Raw genomic sequence first — 16,473 nt, forward strand, 5'->3', positions numbered from 1 at the left:
AACATAATCTGGACCAGTTGAGGTTTTTGTCCCATGGGACTCAACTGAACCCCGACCAGAAGTTTGATGGGGGAGCATGAGAAGCGGGACGAGGAATTGCTGAGAATTCCGTGTGGGCGGTGGTTGACCCACCAAATCTCTCTCTGGAGTAGAACTGTCTTCTAACAAGGTGGCGATTTTAAGACAGCCGATGGTTTGCCCTGATGTCCTATGAATAGTAATTTGATATCTAAAAAAGTCTCGATATCGTTAACGAGAGAGATACCTTGAAGAATTTAATAACTTGTCAGAGCGACACAACGACAAATTCATGGGAGAATTTCGAATCGAAAACCTTATCCGGCAAAGTTGAGAGGGAGATGGATGCCGCAATAACCGCAGTCAACAGAGATAAATCATCAACAAATGATCTTCACAATCACCTGAAGAACGTTATCATAAATACGACCACAAACATACTTAGCCCCAGCCGTAAAAAGAGTCGAAACGCTGGTGTGACAATGAATGTAAGCTAGCTACGAAACGGAAGAATGCTGCATACCGAGTAGTGTTGCATTCCCAAAGGACGCGACCACGCGCGGAGACTTATTACGAACTCCTCGAGAGGAGAAGCGACTTCACAGACGGAAAAAGAAAGCCTGGGAGAACCAACAGGTCTGTGAAGGCGAAAAGTACAGGGAGCAACCGCACCAGACACGGAAGTTTTACCAACAAGTTAGCAGGATGAAGCCTTACACTACTCGATGTTCATCCTGTCGAGACAAAGAGGGAAATCTGAATTCAGACAGAACATCGGCGAGGTCCTGCCAAATGAAGACAACGGCCAAATACTGCCAGCACCAAGTATAGAAGAAACAGTCCGAGCAATTCATCGGCTTCAAAATCATAAGTCGCCAGGAGCCGATGGAGTTACAGCCGAATTGGTGAAATATGGAGGCGACCAATTACACCAAGTGGTTCATCAACTTGTACTCAAGGTGTGGGACAGCGAATCAATGCCTGACGATTGGCAACGAGGCATTATCTGTCTCACACATAAAAAGAGAGATATCACACAGTGCAGCAATTATAGAAGTATCACGTTGTTGAGTACCACCTATAAGATATTCTCCGCTATCGCTATCGAGCAGACGGCGCGAGATATTGGGCTGCACATCAATGAAGGCTAGACAAAGTATACGGTGGCAACATCGAACCGCACTGGTCAAACGGGAAAAACAAAGATAGGAGACTACAACTTTGAGACCGTTGATAACTTCTCCTGTCTATATCGTGTATTCCTCGGAGACTTGGGTTCTTAGCAAAAACAACTGCGAAATCTTAGCCGCGTTCGAAAGAAGAATCCTCCCAAGAATTTTCGGCCCCCTACATGAGAATGAACGATTCCGTAGACTATATAACGACGAAATCTATAAGCGATACCATGACCGTTAATTTGTGGATAAAGTCCGGTTCAATTGGTTACGGTGGACGTGTCACTTAATCCGTATGGATGAGCATGATCCAGCGCGGAAAGTCTATAAGGGCAATATCTATGATAGAAAAAGAAGACGAAGCAAACCCTGGCTGAGATGGAGCGATGGCCAGGGCCTTTAGGGATATCGAATTGGTGGACCTCGGCGCAAAACTGGGATGTCCGGAGTTCCTTATTAAGGCATGCCTCGACCGGATACCGATTGTTGCGCCGTTGATGATGATGATGATTATATTTGATGAAAAGAAAATTACGCCCCCTTTTGCATGTATGGGGACCCACTGAAATTTGACATAGAATTATGTAACTCACTGTATGCATGAGCGTTCACAGTTCCCACCTTTCCACCAAATTTGGTGTAAGTGTCTGAAACCGTCTACGAGAAAAATGCGTGTGACGGACGGACAGGCAGACAGCACGCAAAACCTTAAAAAAAATTAACCTTATAGTGCATGGAGCAGTATTTTAGATGGTTTGCGCTGAAGACACCTATGTCCTATGAATAGTATTTTAATATCCAAAAAGATCTCGACATCGTTAACGAGAAATTTAATAACTTGTCAAAGCGACACGACGGCAAATCGCGGGAGAATTTCAAGTCGAAACTGTAATCCTTTTTTAATTCTTTTTATAGTTTAACGACAAATACGCCCTAAAATTGAGTTTTTTTTTTTTGCGATAGCACTAGAGCTCAAATCGAGCCTTGGCCTCTCGGATAGATCGCCTCCAATCATCTCTTCGCTCTTCGCTCCAATCATCGTCTCACTCATACGATTGTCAACCATTACGAATGTGGAAGAATCATGGAACCAAATGAAAGACACGATCCACAAAGCGGCCTCTGCAACCCTCGGGGTCACCAAGCCGGGTAAGCGGTACATCAACCGAGATACTTGGCTTTGGAATGATGATGTTGAAATGAAGGTCCGTGAAAAGAAACGCCTCTACCACAAATTTCTCGACGATAAAACACCTGCTAATTGGCAAATTTATAAGAATGCCAAGCGGGAAGCAAAGAAAGCGGTCGCTGTCACCCGAGCGAACCATTTCAAAAATCTTTACGATAAACTGGACACTCGGGATGGCGAGAGAGACCTGTACCGACTTGCTAAAAGCCGTGATGAACGCACACAGGATATCGAACACTTCTGTTGTGTTAATGACAAGAACGGTACTTTGCTTACCAACCGTCGAGCCGCAACGGATAGATTCTTTAACCGGGTTATTCAGGAAGGAAGAACACCATCTGACTGGCAAGAAAGTACCACCTTTCCAATATGGAAAAAGAAAGGTAGCCCAGCAGAATGTTCAAATTACCGTCCGATCCGGTTACTTTCCCATACCATGAAGATTTTTGAACGCATTCTTGACAACCGTATTCGCGAAATCGTTGAAATAACCGTGAATCAAGCCGGATTTGTCAAGAACTGCGGAACTACTGACGCAATACACGCTGCGCGGTTACTCATGGAGAAACACCGTGAGAAGCATCGCCTTCTTTACATTGCCTTTCTGGATCTAGAGAAAGCGTATGACCGTGTACCACACGAACTCATCTGGTATGCTTTACGACAACACTTCGTGCCAGAAGAACTCGTGCGCTGGGTTCAATTGCTCTACCACGATCCGAAAAGTAAAGTTCGAAGTATGGCGGGTGTATCAAAACCGCTTCGTGTCTCTGTTGGAGTTCATCAAGGAAGTGCCCTCTCACCACTCCTCTTTGTCCTTGTTATGGACACCGTCACACGGGATATCCAACGTCCAGTGCCCTACACACTGCTTTATGCAGATGATGTTTTTCTAGCATCTGATAGCAAAAATGATCTCGAGCAACTTGTTCAAAAATGGAATGATCGCCTCATGCAACACGGTCTCAGATTGAATTTAAACAAAACTGAATTTTTGATGACCGATCCCCATGAAACAGGCACAATCACTGTCAGCGGCAATGATCTACCCAGAACTGAGCGATTTAAATACCTCGGGTCAACGCTATCAGCCAATGGAGAGCTGCGTTATGAAATTGCTTCACGCATTAACGCAACCTGGATGAAGTGGCGTTCCACAACTGGTGTCCTTTGTGATCGACGTATCAACGAACGTCTCAAATCTAAAATTTAACGCAATGTCGTCCGTCCAGTCGCTCTCTATGGTTCTGAGTGTTGGCCGACCATAAAAGACAATGAACGGCGTCTTGCGGTAATGGAGACGAAGATGCTACGTTGGACTAGTGGCGTCACATGTTTAGATCACATCCGAAATGAGGATATCCACGATCGTTATGGGGTTGCACCGATCGTGGAAAAGTTGCGAGAGAGGCGTCTTCGATGGTATGGTCACGCAATTCGTGGCAACGAGAATTCACTTGCAAAGATTGGTCTGAACATCGAAGTCGATGGTAAACGACCAAAAGGCAGACCTAAGCAACGGTGGCTTGATACGCTGGATGGGGATTTGAAAGCCTCGAGATTGCACCCAGATCAGGCATTCGATAGAGCCAAATGGCGAAGCCGATCACGACGAGCCGACCCCGCTTGTGAACGGGACAAAGGCTGAAGAAAAAGAAGAATCATCTCTTCGCCTCCAATAATCTTTCGGCAGACTTTTCTCTCGAAGATATCGATTTGTTTTTCCGACGTTTGCCTCAAAGTCAATGTCTCATATCCATACAGCAGAACGGGATGAATTAATATATTGTTGATGCATAGTTTATTACAGCTGTGTAATTTTCTCGATCTCATTATGGGAACCGCATAAAATACCTTATGAGCAGTAGTAGTCCGCCTTTCGATTTCGTGTTTTTCGTTTCCATCCTTCGAGGATAGGCTTTTAAGTGGACGAATTGGTCCGCCTGTTCAAAATTGTGCTCTCATACTGCAATGTTCTGCATTGTAGCAGCCGCGTTTGAAGTTTGGATCGTATTTTGGGTATTTCGTTTCGGATTCATTGACCCTGAGTCTCACTTCACTTCACTTCAGTTAATTTGGATTTTTACATGGCCCTCGTTGTTAGCCTGAACTAGCCCCTAGTTCACTATCCGCACTAGCTTCGGTAGGATTTTTCGCTCGATCATTTTTTTGTTGTCTATGTATTCTCTCAATCGTCGTTCAATTATATTCGTCAGCACCTGGTAGCACGTACATAGAAATGAGACCCCCATGTAGTTTTCACAATACAGACGATCATCGGCAGATTACACTTCTCCTCCAGTGCCGTCTTAATTAGTGATGCGTTTCTTCTCTGCCTCGGGTTCGTCTTTCAATTTGTAGTCGGTAAGCTTCCTTTCTCTTGTTAATCGTTTCCAAACAGGCATCATTGAGCTATTCGTTACGGTTATCCCGTTCTACATGTCCAAGGGTATTTCTAGCTACACTCTGAATATAATCCCTAATTTTTCGGCACATTTCGTCACTACTATCCTCAAGACCAGAATGAGGTAGTGCGTCGAAATACGCATTGATTGTGGACATGTAAGCCACTTTGATAAGTTTTGGCTCTTTTAACTTTTCCACATTAATGTTGGGAGTCCAGCTCCAGTGGCTGTGGCAGTTTTTGGCTATTTGACAGAGATATGTCCGTCTAACCAAGAAACGGTCTGAGACACAAGTAGCACCTCATAGCGTCCTCACATCCAATATATTTGGGACAGCTCTTTATTAGACGAGGACGTGGTCGATTTGATTGAACGTCTGTCCGTCTGGTGATGCTCACCACATTTTGTTTATGTTCTTGTGAGGGAAGCCAGTGGAACGCTCCACTAAATTTTTGCTGCTGGCGAAGTCGATTAGGCTTTGCCTATCATTGTTTGTTTCGTTATAGAAGCTTTGCCCTCCTGTTATGCCTCTGTGAAACAATTTGTTGCCAATGTTAGCGTTAAAGCAACCCAATAATATTTGGTGTCATTGACGGGCAACCCGCCAAAAATACTGTCCAGTCGGGTGTAGAATTCGTTTTTAATAGCATCATCTTTGTCCTCCGTTGGTTCATTGCAGTTGATATACTAAACATTGAGAAACTTCAGCGAATTAAGCATATTTGTTCATTAATCGATTTAAAATCAGTTGCTTTGCCGCTGGCAAATATTGTGTCAAGTCCGCAATCACTTACTTGGCCCCTGAGCCATTTCGTTTCTAGGAGAGGGCGCGCTAATATTATTACAGGACGCTTCCTGAAGAAACTCCCGTAGTGTATCCGTTGGAAGAAGGGATCGGGCATTTCAAGACCCAATAGATTGGATTTTACGTTGCCGAAGTCGCTGCCATTTGATCCCTCCAATCCTGTATCCTGGGTTCCTGGAAACGTTGATATTTTCCGAGAAAACGTTGTCGGGGCTTCACTCAATCCCCTACCAGGAGTACCAGAAGTGCCGGTCTAGATAATTTTTTTTTTCCGTTTTAAGGCGGGGGGGAGGAGGCAGGATTCGATAGTAGAACTGCCGATGTTAAAATACAGGAGACGTTTGACTGGATTTGTACTATCAGTGTATCAGATCACGGTGTCACCCTGTGATCCTTACTGCCATTTGACCACTATTAAATTAGTTGGTATTATTTGAAGGCTCATTCACCAGGAGATGAAAGCCTATAAAAAATTTCTACGATGGCATTTTTTAATCTGATTTAAGTGGGTAGATATCTGTAACGAGTTCAGCAAACTCAGACCCTGCAAATTTCTGGAGAAAGATTTGCTACCTTCTCATAATGTCACATATTCCGATTCTTTTTTGGACGACTAACTTTTATATTATATATTCCCATATATTTATGCGTACAATTAATGTACAGGTATTTGCAGACTTTTACAAAGAACTAAATAAGTAGTTGCAATTATCGTTTTCTTGTTATCGAAGTTTTAAATGTTTTTTTCTCACGCGGGTGTACAAAATAACAAAAAATGTACTTTTTTGAATCCTGATCCTAATGCACACCCATTTCAGGCACTAATACTTTCTAGTTGAATATAAAAATTGTGAAATATTATTAAATGACAGTATTTTTTTGAAGCATAAAATTGTTTTTTTTTTTTCTTGAAATTCCTACATCTTTCTTCAAACTTTAATATTTTTAGTAAAATTTAAAAATGGTTAAAATTTTATAGATTCAACTAAAAATTATACCTATTTATAATAAATTGTGAATTTTTAGATTTTTTCAGATAAAAATTAAGGACGTTAGATTGCATCCTAATTTGGCACTCCGATTCCAAGGTCCTTGAAAGATGTGGTAATATTGTCGCCATGTTGTTTTTCTAAGGGTGAAGCAAAAATGGAAAATTCCATCTAAATATTTATACTTTATTAAGACCATATTATTTAAAATATTTAAGACGTAACATTTTTATAAGAGAAACAAATCTCAAAATTGGCTTGATTGTTGCAGCTTACATTTTAAAGTTTTATGTATTTTTCTCGAGTGCAGGGCAATTTGACGGGGGCGTTTCATAATATATAATATTCCTTCGTTTTCTCATGTTCTAACACCTTTTTGTTTTCCAATTTAATCCTTCCAATTTCTCAACTCCCATCCCGAAATTCATTTTCTTCCACCATTTAACATTTAAACTGAGTAATTTTATTTATTTTACAAAACACTTAACTATTGATACTTTTCCCCTAAACTCATCCATTTATATTTGCACAATTACAAATTTTATCTATTAATAAATTTCGAATAGTGCTTGCGAACATTGAACGCGCAAAATATACGTCGACCTTTTGCTTACACCTAAGCTTGGAAGGTTTTTGTTGTTTTAGCAGACGCAATATTCAAAAATAGCGAAGGGATCACCGTGTTATTGGGTGCATGCCCAAGCCGTCGTTTGTTACTGGACGAGGCATGGTTAGTGTCCTTGTTATGGAATGTTATGTAATTCTACTTTCTGCGGCGCCGAATTGGAATTTAAAGTTCTAGGTTGGGGTCGGCAAAAGTGAGAATTAGCGGGATCGGAACTTGGCAACTGATGAGCTTGACGCAGCACAGAAGATCGATTTTGGGTTTCATGAAGATGAGTTCGGTTATCGTCGCTGGAATAGGAGCTTACCTCCTCAAGAGGGAATGTAGCAGTGTTAAGTTTTTTTACTCAAATTGTCGGGAAAACTTTCGTGATTTCAAGTTAACATAATTTTCATTTTTACAATATGCGCCCGAAAATCAGTGCTATCTATTGTGTTAGATTTTGTTTGAAGAACAATTCGGGATGGTGTTATGCAGAAGTGCCTCTAGATAGTGAACTCGTTTGGTGATATTTGGTAAAGCCCCCAAAAACGAGATTTACTTTATTCTTGGAATATAACCGCAAAGACTACTTACAGCCAAACATATTACTATGAGTTGTTGAAGAAGAGTCTTTCCTTATAAACATGCAACAGGCAACGGCGAATAGAATCATTAGTTGTCTTGAGGAAGTGAAATACAAGTTTTCGATATAATTTTATTCCTTTTCGTTCATCAAACAGCTATCGTTTCTGTTCCTTTATTATATCATGTAACAAAGGAGGAAGAAGAAAAACATTCCTAACCGGAAAGAATCAAGCAGCCAAGTTACTTCTTGCTGGGAATATCTGAACGCCTGTATTCGGGTCTTTTCGCCAGCCAAAGATTTGGTATCTGGTCAGAAGGTCAGGAGGTGGAGAAGAAGGAGCGAAACAAGGGTCGATGCTTGAAAAGCGAAACAATGACGTGTACAATGTCAACTCTAAGAGACTTTCTCTTCGAATTTTAATTTTTAGTTAAAATAAAAGATTGGGAAAGAGAAGTGTAAAATAAACATATCGGAAAGGTACATCGTCACAGAGCTCTTAGTGAGACTACCGAATGTCATCTTATTTTATTAAATTTCATTTTGATTTCGTCATTTTTATTCTTATTTAATTATTGATTTTTTTCTCCTCCTATACGATTTAATCATTTATTCCTTTATTCTCTATTTTCATTTATATTATTTTGTTGTTTTTATCATTTTAGTTTCTTGTTTTATTATTGATTTAAATTTCTTTTGATTTGAGGACTCCCTTTTCCCCTTCTCCTTTTTGATCCCATAGAACTATCTTAGAGAAGGGGCATCCTCTAATACGAAGGCCTGAGCATGCCAAGACAAGGAAGGAACGTCGAAGCCCGTGCAGCCCGTGAAGCAGGAGAAGCATCGCTCCGTCGTGAATCTCCCCTCTAGATAGTAGCGGCTCCACGCGCGTGGTCTTGCCGTTATCTTTTTTATTTTCACTTTAGAATTTTGTTTCGTTAGGTGCATGCAAAATATCGTATTGATAACAATAATATATAGATCGAAAAAATGAACAATCAACAAACAAACAATCTTAGAGAGTAGTAATTTCCCGCGAGAGAGGTAAATTTGAGCTACTATTATGTACAGAGATGGATCGTTGTGGAGAATGGGTCCTTGAAATAAAAAATGTTGCACCCCTCTTTTAGGTGTATGCAATTTGTATTGGTAGTTACAAGGACCAATAGCCACTCTCAGTACTCGTAACATTCTCAAAATACTTCTTAAACAGTCATTGAAGATTGGAACAGCAAGAAAGTTAGTAAGTTGAACAATTTTTATTCCATCTTAGAAACGTTTTGGAGAAAAGCCTAGAGCAAACCATTATAACTTTCATTGTGATTCAGGATATTGCTTCCCTTTTTTAAATTATATTAATTAATCGGCTCTTGTATCTTTATATACTTCAGCGAAAAAACTTGGTCCCTCTCATTGATGTAGCATTAGTGTCATATTTAGACGAGCTCTATGTCATATAAAGGATTCTTCCTTGTTGGGGCGTAAAACGCTGTGCTTTCTAAATCACTACCACTTCAAAACTATTCGGAATTCGGCTTCGAAATTTTAATAACTTAATCTACATGGTATAAGTTATTAAAAAATGAAAAAAAAGTTAAAAGCAAAAATATTTCACCAGGATATCCCCTTAAATAAAAAAAAAAAGTTAATGCTTTAACTCGAAGAAGTCGTCTTAAGAAACTCTTCTTTTTCTTTAGTCTTTGTCGTGTTGACGGATCGGCTCGAAATCGTCTCAAGAACCTATTTGCCAAAGAACTATCCTTTTCCCATTTATTCCCATCGCTCAATACTTCCGTGGATTTTATTATCGGCCAAAACAATAACCAATTTGATTGCATGAAAGCTTCATTTGCCATACCACCTATCTGGGAAACCTCCTCAGACCTCACTGTATGTCTGTTACCCGCTACAACAGCGACTTAACAAATATTTTAGAAACGGAATAAAATGAAATCCAGATTATTCGCATTTCTGGCTAATTTCTACTGATTTGCCTGTCTCCAAAGTTAATTCTTGTTATTTTGTATTCCCCATAATTGGTAATTCCTGTAATTCGTACGAAACGGTTAGTCCCTTGACCGTACGAATATTTGGGATTCTGCTGTACTTTGTTTTTAAATTAACTCATCACTTTCAACTTTATTTCATCTAATTGATAACTCGGAATATGCCAAATCCTAAAATATTTTAGAAATATTCGGAAAATCCAAACTGGAGTTGAGAGCCGCTGAGGGTGGGTGGGTTTAGTTTAAGATGAGCATATCTACCCAATGTATTACTTTAGACGCACACCGATGCCATCCCAAGCATGAACCAGTTGTTCGAAGCACGTCCCGACAATCAAAGGCATCAACCAAAACGTACATTGTTATAGAAGACAGCATTAATCTTTTAAAATACAGAAAGTGTCATAAATAAGGCTGGGAAATATCTATTTGTATATTTCTCGTAGAGGTTAAATATCCGCTTGGGTCGCTTATCTCCCATTTACAGTTAATTCCGAAACATTGTAAACATTATTAAGTGCACCTGCATAACGGATGCACAAACCAATAGAATCATAAACATTATTAAGTGCACCTGCATAACGGATGCACAAACGAGCGAGCATCGTAGGTATTAAGGTAGCAGTAAGATAATAAAAGGGAGAGTCTAGTTGGAACTGTTGAAGGATGAAGATCAATAAAATATATTAAATTAATAACTTCAAGTGTTATTAATTTTAGTTAGATAACTAAGCCATTTAATATTATCACAATGTATGTCTTTTGGAATCAACTTAAGTAATTTGCATTTCAGCATTTATCCTTTTAACTCGTTGATGTGGAACTGCCGTGCACGCAAGTTTCTTCAAATAAGGAAATACAAAGCCATTCAGACCTGACTGAACTTATGAAGAAATTAATTCTGATAGTCAAAAAAATAACAACCGATTTGTTGTGTCCAATTTATTACTGCCCAGTTTTACAACAATTAGCTCCCACATTAATTTAGGCAATATAAGCAAAATATAGTAAAACACAATATTAACAAATTCTAATTGAAATATCAGCGAAAGGAAATGAAGTATTTCATTATAATAATAATCGTTGGCGCAACAATCCATATTGGACCTTGAAATGTGTTAGAGTACTTCATTCAAGACCGTAACGGAGCACTACAGGACAATACCCTGTAGGAGGCAATGTGGTCAGCGTTGCGCTCACTGAAATCACGATACAAATTTCACTGTTACCAGTGAGATTTGAACCGCAACCTTCCGTTCGAGAGCCTTACGCTCTAACTTTTAATTTAATTACAATATGCAAAAATGCAAATTTATGGAAACTACAAAGTGAATTTAGATATGCTGGTATTATGATAACTTGTATAATGGCTCATTCGGATTCGGATAATTCGGATGACATTAAACTGGTGTCTGTAACGGTGCAATTATATGTACGTTACCTGCCTGTTTTTGACAGAAGATAGACTAGACAAGGTAATATCAACATGAAACGTCAATTGCTAATGACGTCACTTGAACCGATATAATGTGTACTAAAATTTAATGAACATCTTATATCTCCCGAAACTATTACGGTTAAATGAAAGTTATGAATTAAGAATTGTAGGTAACATGGTAGATGGTAGATAGGTAACTATGAAGAGTCCATTACTATGAAAATCGGTAGAAAAGTCTCAAACATATTCGATATTAGATTTACAATTTGGTAAGATAACCACACATTTGTTAACACTGTGATTGAAAACAACAGGTATCCTGTCTAGGCCTGCCTTAATAAGGAACTTCAGACATCCCGGTTTTGCGCCGAGATCCACCAATTCTATATCCCTAAAAGCTGTCTGGCGTCTTGACCTACGCTCCATCTCAGGCAGGGTCTGCCTCGTCTTCTTTTTCTACCATAGATATTGCCCTTATAGATCTTCCGGGCTGGATCATCCTCATCCATGCGGATTAAGTGACCCACCCACCGTAACCTATTGAGCCGGATTTTATCCACAACGGAACGGTCATGGTATCGCTCATAGGTTTCGTCATTGTGTAAGCTACGGTATCGTCCATCCTCATGTAGAGCCAAAAATTCTTCGGAGGATTCTTCTCTCGAACGCGGCCAAGAGTTCGCAATTCTTCTCGCTAAGAACCCAAGTCTCCGAGGAATACATGAGGACTGGCAAGATCATTGTCTTATACAGTAAAAGCGTTGACCCTATGGTGAGACGTTTCGAGCGGAACAGTTTTTGTAAGCTGAAATAGGCCCTGTTGGCTGCCAACAACTTTGTGCGGATTTCATCATCGTTGCTGTTATCGGTTGTGATTTTCAACCCTAGATAGAAGAAATTATCAACGGTCTCAAAGTTGTATTCTCCAATCCTTATTCTTCTTCGTGTTTGACCAGTGCGGTTTGATGTTGTTGGTTGATTCGTCTTCGGTGCTGACGTTGCCACCATATATTTTGTCTTGCCTTCATTGATGTGCAGCCCAAGATCTCACGAAAATCAGCGCCTGCTCGATCAGGACAAAGGCAATTTGTACGTCTCGGGTCGTTCTTCCCATGATGTCGATATCGTCAGCATAGGTCAATAGTAGGGTGGACTTAAAGAGGATCGTACCCCTCGCATTTACCTCAGCATCACGGATCACTTTCTCTAGGGCCAGGTTAAATAGGACGCATGATAGGACATCCCGTTGTGATAGACCGTTGTTGATGTCGAATAATCTTGAGGGTAAGCTTCCTGCTTTTATCAAATTCGTCAGGATACCGAATGGTCTCATGGCCGTGTACAGTTTTACACTGGCTATGCTATCATAGGCGGTTTTAAAGTGATGAATAGATGGTGCAACTGATGTCCATATTCCAACAAACTGTTGGAAAAACTTTCCATCGCTTGCCGCAGAGAGGAAATCTGATCTGCTGCTGATTTGCCTGGAGTGAAGCCTCCTTCGTATGGGCCAATGATGTTCTGGGCGTATGGGGCTATCCGGCCTAGCAAAATAGCAGAGAATATCTTATAGATGTGATACCTCTATAATTGCTGCACTGTGTGATATCTCCCCTTTTATGTATGAGACAGATAATGCCACGTTGCCAATCGTCAGGATTCGCTGTCCCATACCTTGAGCACAAGTTGATGAACCATTTGGTGTAAGTGGTAGCCTCCATATTTAATTCCATCGGCTCCTGGCGACTTATGATTTTTTAGCAGATGATTTGCACGGACTGTTTCTCCTAGACTTGGTGGTGGAAGTATTTGTCCGTCGTTTTCAGTTGGCGGGACGTCCAACTCGCCGATGTTCTGGTTGTTCAGTAGTTCATCAAAGTACTCAACACATCGCTCTAATATGCCCATTCTGTCGGAAATCAGATTTCCCTCTTTGTCTCGACAGGATGAGCATCGAGGTGTATAAGGCTTCACCCTGGTGACTTGTTGGTAAAACTTCCGCGCCTGGTGCGGTTGCTCCCTGTACTTTTCTAGTTCACAGACTTGTTGGTTCTCCCAGGGTTCCTTTTTCCGTCTGTGAAGTCGCTTCTCCGCTCGACGGAGTTCGTGATAAATCTCGGCGCATGCCCGCCAAGTATGTTTGTGGCCGTATCCATGATAACGTTCTACAGGTGATTGTGAAGATCATTTGTTGCTGCTTCATCTCCAGGATCTCTGTTGACTGCGGTTATTGCGACATCCACTGCACTCTTATTGGTGTCGCGGAGCGTTGTGTTGTGGAAAGCTTCAGTATTCGCTCTCACGTGATTGTCAGAGAGGACTGCAGCTGGTGTTGTAAATCGAGCTCGGCGCACCATGCCAACGAGATAGTGATCCGAGTCTATATTGGCCCCCTATATGTTTTGACATTCATCAAGGCTGAGAGGTGGCGGCGTTCGATCAACACGTGGTCAATTTGGTTGAAAGTGGTCCCGTCTGGAGAGGCCCATGTATGTTTATGGACCGCCTTCCGCGCAAAGCAGGTAGTTCCAACAACCTTTCATGTGACCCTGCCAATTGAATAATCCGCAGTCCGTTATAATTTGTATTTTCGTGTAAGCTATGGGAGCCAACGTATCGCCTGAATACCGGCTCCTTCCCTACTTGGCTGTTAAAATCCCCAAGCATGATTTTGATATCATATCTAGGACAGGCTTCGAGGGTTCGTTTTACTGCCTCGTAGAAGGTATCCTTCCCCAAATCTGCAGTCTCCTCTGTAGGTGCGTGAACGTTAATGAGGCTTATATTCCCAAACTTGCCTCGCAAACTTAGAGTGCATAGCCTACTCCGAGCATATGGTTTACTGGATGACCACTATAATATATGGTGTAGCTGCTCTTCTCCAGGAAACCGGTCCCTGTCCAACGCATCTCCTGTAACGCTGTTACATCAGCCCTATATTGGGGCAGGGTATCGGCTAGCTGCTTATTAGCTTCTTCTCTGTACAGGGAGTGCACATTCCATGAGAAAATGCGCAAATCGTTATTCCTTTGTCGTTGCCGGGTTCGTCGTTGTAAAATCCGTCCAGCCCGAGGCTCCTGTTGTGGCTTCGTAACAAGTTGTTTTATGTGTAGGGTTGTCAGCCCTACCCAATCCCCAACCTGGAGGACCAGTTGGTACATTTTGTCCCGTTTTTAAGCGCGAGAGACACACCTTCATCCTTCTCCGTCTGCAGTTTTTCATAACGAAAGAACTCCCAGCGATCACCACGTGGAGGTGGCTTTGACCGCCTGGACAAAGAATCGCTTCTAATGGTTTTTTTTTAAACAAAACCTTGGAAACGCATTGCCAAAAGAGAAACTGGAGCTACTCACCCGACTATGTTTATTACAAACCTACCAACTGTATGTTATGTGTGCGAAAGTAGTATCTTATTTTCGCTGATATTGCCTTTAGAATATGCAGAAAGCACAACCAGCTCCAGGGAACGTGATATCCGACCCTATTTTAGGTAGGCAACCTTAACACAGTTTTGAAAATCAAACTAATAATTTAAAATTAATAGCATTTATTTTGCAGTCCAAATATAATAAATTCTTCAATTTTTTCATCAATTTCACAATTCGTTTCAATAATGGATTTTTTTCCTATCTGTTTGCTTTACATTTTCTCATTTACATTTATGTATGATTTTGTCTTTTAATTCTTATGTTTGTTTCAGTTTTTTGCGTTACGCTGGTGGCAAGTTATTAATTTTACATTTTACTACAAATTCTCGTAATTGATTCGCTGTTCGTTAAGTTTTTCCCTATAGACTTTTTTTCGTTAAGTAAAATTAGGTTCGGAAATATGTATATATAGTTTATCTAAAAAATCGAATCAGCATTACATATGTATATTTTTTACTATTTATCATTTTTCTATTCACAAATTGCGCAATTCTCCTTCGAATCCTGCGTCGAATACTTTTCGCACTGAAAACAATTGAATTCAAGAATTGACTTGGTATTGAGAAATAAACGATATGTACACAGTTTTTGATGTCCTTCAATCTTTTCTACAGATGTAATGTGATGATTATCCTCTTTTTTCAATCGAAGTGCTCTGACAAACGCACGCATGTATTTTTGCTATTTTTTATAGATTTTTCGCATATATTTTTTACAAACTTTCTCTAAATTATACTTTTATCTTAGAACTAGCGACAATCACTATAATTAACATCTTAATGCTGTCTGCATATACATATTCATCCTTAGCGTAAATGATCTTGAATTTAAGATAAAAAATGAGTTCTGATTTTACTATATCTATTTCCACTTGTTACTACCTTCAAGGCGACTATTTACAATTCTTAAATGTACTCTAAGTTCCACTATTCCGAAATTGATTTTCAATTTTCTAGAAAAGAGCTCACATTCATTTCATTTGGAAGTCTATCTAAAGAAAACTGTTTTTCACATCTTAATATAAATTACCAATTTTTTAGGTCTAGCCATGGTAGTTCGATTTTTCCTATTTTTATATTCGACTACTGAAAGATTCGTTTCGTTAAAGAAGTTCAGTCAACCTGTTTCACTTTCGCTACTTACTATTATGCTTTGTCGATTATTATGGAGTTCTCTGATCCGAACTAGGCTCCCTTCAACACTGTTGTAAATATTATGGAAATAAAATTTATATATTGTAATAAATTCAATAAATTTTGCTATAATTGCACAAATATTACTAAGATTTCCAGACTGTGTGATGAACTGGAACTGGCTGCAACTGCTTTTATATATTCATGTAATTTTTAGATTAAACTATTGAAAACTGCACCATAGAAATAAAGAGGAATTTATCATTGGCTTATCGGTATTCCAGTCTCGAAACAAAGCAATTACTTTTGACTTTTTCTAAGGGAGAAAACTAATTACGTTTGTTCAAGCTAAAAATGCAAATTGAATGATTAAAAGCTTATAAATCCATTGTTAAAGAGTACTTCGAGAGTGGTTTGAAAAAACACTTGAAGGAATGATGAGAACCGCCTCTACTTCTCACCATTATTATTGCTTCTATGAGATTAAGCATCTGCAAGGGAAAGCCCATGGCGATGCCGGAATACTCATCAGATCCCGCATTAAATACTATCTTTTACAAGATTACTGCAAAGATTACCTCCAAGCAATTTCAAACTGGCTGCTGGAATGGGCTGCTATCTATTGTCCTCCAAAGTTTAAACTGACTTCTCCAGTATTCGAAGTTTTTTTTAAAACATTTTTTTTCCGCTGGAGATT

The sequence above is a fragment of the Hermetia illucens genome, chromosome 5 (genome assembly GCF_905115235.1).
Source record: "Hermetia illucens chromosome 5, iHerIll2.2.curated.20191125, whole genome shotgun sequence".
NCBI lineage: Eukaryota > Metazoa > Arthropoda > Insecta > Diptera > Stratiomyidae > Hermetia > Hermetia illucens.